The sequence below is a fragment of the Amaranthus tricolor genome, chromosome 5, assembly GCF_026212465.1.
Source record: "Amaranthus tricolor cultivar Red isolate AtriRed21 chromosome 5, ASM2621246v1, whole genome shotgun sequence".
NCBI classification, from domain to species: Eukaryota; Viridiplantae; Streptophyta; class Magnoliopsida; order Caryophyllales; family Amaranthaceae; genus Amaranthus; species Amaranthus tricolor.
In genome coordinates, this window is record NC_080051.1 from 8,962,688 (window position 1) to 8,968,523 (window position 5,836).

The 5,836-nt window shown below is 33.8% G+C and overlaps 1 long non-coding RNA gene across 2 annotated transcripts; it reads left to right on the forward strand.

Moving 5' to 3' along the window:
* The first annotated feature begins 326 nt into the window (after nt 1–326).
* On the forward strand, nt 327–4,937 carry LOC130813329 (uncharacterized). 2 transcript variants are annotated; one of them, XR_009042207.1, is made up of 4 exons: nt 327–577; nt 666–785; nt 913–3,657; nt 4,644–4,937. It is a non-coding gene; the product is annotated as an uncharacterized LOC130813329 (long non-coding RNA). The 2 variants fall into 2 exon arrangements; XR_009042206.1 differs by having other exon boundaries at nt 666–3,657.
* The last annotated feature ends 899 nt before the right edge of the window (nt 4,938–5,836 follow it).

Sequence of the window (5,836 nt, forward strand, 5' to 3'; positions counted from 1 at the left end):
AAATAAGAAGTAAATAAGAGTGAAGAAAATTTTTTTTAAGAGAGCACGACAGCAAGAAGCAAAGAAGAAAAATGGAATGAAATGAACAACACACGAAAGACCTGTTGTTTTGTACTGCTACAAAACCGCCACTTGAAGTGGCGGTTTACTTACTATTTTTTTTTAAAAAAAAATTAATATGACCTGCTGTTTTGTACTGCTACAAAACCGCCACTTGAAGTGGCAGTTTTCTTACTTTTTTCTTTTTCTTAAAAAAAAAAATTAATATACATAAAACCGTCATTTCATCTAGCGGTTTACTCAGTTTCCTAAACATAACCGCCATTTCAGGTAGTGGTCCTATTAAAGAAAAAAGAAAAGAAAAATTTCTCACACCGATCTGACGTGGACGGTAATGTGGGAAATAGTTTTTCATTTCAAGCAAAGTCGAAATTTAATTTTTATTTTGCAATATTATGGGAAAATATTCTAGTTTTAGCCAAAACAAATTGAAAATGCGCCTCCCTCCCCAGTTCACGAACAGCAGCTGAACCTCACAAAAATTAAAACATTGCGTCCTCTTCTATGTAAATTTTAGGTCGATTCTCTATTCTTTTACCTCTATTGTTGGATTCGTTTTTGTTATTGATGATGAATTTTAAACGATTTATGCTTAATTCGTTCAGGGCTTTGGAGAATTTAGGGCTTTTTGGAGGATTTACAAGATTTTCACTCTCATCCACTCACAAAACTGCTGCAATTTGAAGAGTTTAGATAAATTACGGTTAGAACATTGAATTTTTGTGGTAAGTTTTTCTTCCCCTTGCTTTCAATATTCCTTTGGCTTTGCGAGGAGCAGCCGTTTCTGTTCTTTCTTCTGGTTTTCCTCTTCTTTCTCCTCATTGCTTTCCTTGGTGTTATAATCATTTGCAGCACTAGATTGACGTGTAGGTGTGTGTTAACAGTAGTCTTTACAAAGTAAACCGAACAATTAAGGTAAGGTTTGATAGTATAATAAATTGTTTTGTTGGGTGGATTTTTAGGACCATTTTGGCATTTGTCGTACTTTTTTGTTCGTGTATGAATTTGATTTCCATAACCCTCTCAGTCCACCCAACCCGGTGCTTACCGGTTAAATCCAGATTCGTTCATCAAACGGGTCACTTATGAACAAACCGAAGGACAAGCTCCTCCTTACGCTATCTATCTTGATCATGATAACTGTGAAATTGTTCTTGCCATTCGTGGGTTAGATCTTTGGATGAAATCTGACTATAAGATTTTACGTGATAATCGGCTCGGTGGACAGATGTTTGATAGTGGATATGTTCATCATGGTTTATTGAAATCTTGTTCGTTGGTTGTTGGATCAGGAATCTGAGACTTTAAGAAGTTGTGGGTTGAGAATGGAAAGTGTTATAAGATGGTTTTTACTGTTTTATGCTCTGGCGTTTCTTCGTTAATGACTATATTGGTTCTCAATCCTGAAAATAAACTTGGGGGTATTCTTAGAAATCTTATTACATGTTATTCTATTGGTTAAGGCTGACAAAAGCTGACCCGACCTGCTAACCTAATTTGAAATCAATCCGAAATTAGTGGGTCTGGGTTTAGATTTTTTACCCAATTAATTAAATGGGTCAACCCGACCTGATCTGTTTATTAAATGGGTTAGGTTCAGGTTGAATATTTAAAACCGAAAAAAACCTGTTTAACCCGTTTATTAAATAGGTCAGTCAGGTCAGGTCGACCCATATTATCTGATATTAACACATTATACTAGATGACACATTGTTGGGCCACTTGGGAGTTGGGCCTGCGAAATGCGGACAACGGATGGATGACACATTATTAACCCATTATACTTAGCTTTATTAAAGATGAAGTGATACTGATAATCATAAACCCTAAAATAATCATAAACCCATTGAAAATTATCTCTGCGGCGCCTTCCTCAGTTGCTCTTCTCTGTGCGCCTTCTCCTTCCTCTTCTCTGCGACGCCTTCCTCTTCTCTGTGCGCCTTCTCCTTCCTCTTCATTGCGGCGCCTTCCTCCTCTCTGTGCCAAAAGCCAAGGTAAGATTTATTTCTTTATTGTCCGATTTTTCTGATTCTTTTTTTGTTCGATTTTTTCTGATTTTTTTGTGTTCGATTTTTTTGACTTTTTTGTGTTTGATTTTAATGTTCATTGTTGTAACTGCTATTTTCATTGTTCTTAATGCCATCTTTAATTCTTTATAATAATTTGGTTCGTGTTTGTGTTTTTTAGTGTTTGATTTTGTTTGTGTTCCATTTTCGCAATGATTTTGTTTGTGTTCTTACTATCAAGTATTAACTGATTTCATGATCCTAAATTGTGTTATTTATGTATACTTCCTTATGTTTCAATTACAAATGAGAAATGAGAATAATCACTGTAATGTATTTGTAATACTGAATGGAAAGCTATCGGCAATGATTTAACACGCTAACTTTATCGGTAATGATATACTGTAATTTAAGAAGATTTCGCAAAATTTCTAACACAGAGGGATAAACTATTTTTTATATTTCTTCTTAGGTAATGGATACCATTGAATCTGAACATGTTCAAGTTGACTCAGAAAAAGATCTGGTGGAGGATCTTAAAAACAAAGGTAACAAAACAATTCATATATCTGGCAAGAATTTTAAACGACAACGTAGACTTACATCTGGTGTTTGGGTGAACTTTGAATTTGTGGATGAAACTGATGAAGATGGAAATCTGTTATGTAAATGTAAAAAATGTGAAAAAAACATTTAGGGCAGATTGTAAAATGGGGAAGGAAATTTAATTCGTCATGTAAAAAATTGTAAAATGAGGACATTTCGTGATGTTGGTCAAATGCTATTGGAGAATTCCACTGTTGGTTTTGCAAATAAATAGCATGCATTTGATGTTGCTATTTTTCGTGAACTATTAGCTCTTACAATAATAAGAAATGATCTTCCACCAGATCTTCTTCTGAGTCAACTTGAACATGTTCAGATTCAATGGTATCCATTACCTAAGAAGAAATACAAAAAATAGTTTATACCTCTGTGTTAGAAATTTTGCGAAATCTTCTTAAATTACAGTATATCATTGCCGATAGCTTTCAATATAGTATTACAAATACAATACAGTGATTATTCTCATTTCTCATTTGTAATTGAAACATACGGAAGTATACATAAATAACACAATTTAGGATCATGAAATCAGTTGATACTTGATAGTATGAACACAAAAAAAATCATTGTGAAAATGGAACACAAACAAAATCGAACACTAAAAAACACAATCATGAACCAAATTATTATGAAGAATTAAAGATGGCATTAAGAACAATGAAAATAGCAGTAATAACAATGAACATGAAAATCAAACACAAAAAAATCAAAAAAAATCGAACACGAAAAATATCAGAAAAAATCAAACAAAAAAAGAATCAAAAAAATCCAAAAAACAAAGAAAAAAAGAAAAAAATCTTACCTTCGCTTTTGTCACAGAGTAGAGGAAGGCGCCGCAGAGAAGAGGAAGGAGAAGACGCACAAAGTAAAGGAAGGCGCAGCAAAGAAGAGGAAGGAGAAGGCGCTCAGAGAAGAAGAACTGAGGAAGGCGCCGCAGAGATAATTTTCAATGGCTTTATGATTATTTTAGGGTTTATGATTATCGGTATCACTTCATCTTTAATAAAGCTAAGTATAATGGGTTAATAATGTGTCATCCATCTGCTGTCTAATATTAACCCATTATACTAGATGACACATTATTGGGCCAATTGGGAGTCGGGCCTGCGAAGTCCCAACTCCCAAGTGGCCCAATAATGTGTCATCTAGTATAATGGGTTAATATTAGATAATATGGGTCGACCTGACCTAACTGACCCATTTAATAAATGGGTTAAATAGGTTTTTTTTGGGTTTAAATATTCAACCTGAACCTAACCCATTTAATATACAGATCAGGTCGGGTTGACCCATTTAATTAATTGGGTCAAAAATCTAAACCCAAACCCACTAATTTCGGGTCGGTTTCAGATCAGGTTAGCAGGTTGGGTTAGCTTTTGCCAGCCCTATTGATGATAGATTGATAGTTGAACTTTGAAGCATGTTTATTATGAAATGTGAATATAATATATGGGTCAAATGACCTGAAATATATGGGTTCAATGACCTGAAAAAAAAAAGCAGGTTAAATGGGTCATTAGCAGGTTGACCCGACCTGCTACAGATCAGGTCGGGGTTTTAATTTTTTACCCATTTAAATAAACAGGTCAGGTTTAGGTTAAGGGTCTATTGACCCATTTATATATAACCCGAACCTGAAATTGACCCAACCCGACCTGTTTGACACCCCTACTATTGCTCCTAGATGTATGTCAACTAATTATTTTGCCGTCAAATATGTCGATGTTATTTCGTGATTCGATAAATATGCCGTCAAATCTAGGTAGTAACTATTACTTGTAACTTCATAAATAAGAGATGTTCGTGATTCGATGAGTTAATTTATAAGTCTACCTAGATGGTAGAAACTTATTTCGTGGGATAAACACTTTTATCCAGTGTTATTTTTGGTATTTTATGAGTCTTAGGAAAATGAAATATAAGAATCTTCTCCTAGGAGGGTCGATTCTGAACTTTGACACTTGTTTGCAGGCGTTAAGCTCGGCGTTAAGCGCTGATTCAATCGACTGGCACCCGTATCATGGGTGGCAATATTTTGTAGGATTTAGTTTCAGGTTTTGATCCAGGCCACAACCATTGTTTATTTATGTATTGAGGATTTAGCTGCGTTTTTTTTATGCACTCTCTGTTTGATTATTTTGATGTATTTAATTTTAATTTTTATGTATTTTTGGAACTATTGATATGTATTTCATTTTTTTCAACTTTAATGTAATGTTTATTTTTTGTCATAAAGAGTTTTTAATTTTTTTAAATGTTTTAGTAGATTGGCATTTTGAGACTTTCGCATTATTATCGTAATCATTATCATAAATGTTAATTACGTTTCGAGACTGTTGCCCCTGCTAGCATGGAAAGACTGATGAGCGATACCCTAATTTTGCATGTAATCCTCGAAATGTTAGGTTGGGGCTTACAAGTGATAGATTTAATACTTTTTGTGCATGAGTGGTACATATAGTACTTGGCTTATGTTATTAATTCCCTAAACTTACCACCTTGTCTTTGCATGAGACAATCATCGATCAGAGTATCAATGATAATTCTTGGAGAAAAAGCTCCTGGTAATGATATTGATGTATACTTTCAACTACTTGTTAATGAATTGTTACAGTTGTGGGAATGAGTTGATGTGTTTGATGCATACAGTAAGACAACCTTTAAGTTAAGGGTAGCTCTTCATTCTACCATTGATTACTTTCTAGCATATGCAAAATTGTATGGTTGGAGTACAAAAGTTTGTTATGCATTTTCATCATGTGCAGACCAAATGCGTTCTATGTGGTTGAAAAATGGACATAAATTTTGCTTTATGGGGCACAGAATTGGTTGCCTTATGACCATCCATTTCATTATGATGATGTTGGATTTGATGATAATGTAGAGTTTAGGTGTACTCCATGGTTATTAAAATCACGATTCTGATCTACAATTCTACGATTTTACGATCCAAAAATAAGCAAGCGATTCGAATCGTAGGTAGAATCATAAGTTGGTAGAATCTTACGATTCTAGTTAATATAAAATTTGTAGAGGTAGAATCATAACATGATTTTACGATTCTACGATTTAACAATTCGATTTTATATATTTATTTTTAAATTTTTAAAATTTTTCTTAGGTACCAATTTTTCTTACAATTTAATGACCCATCATCATAATTT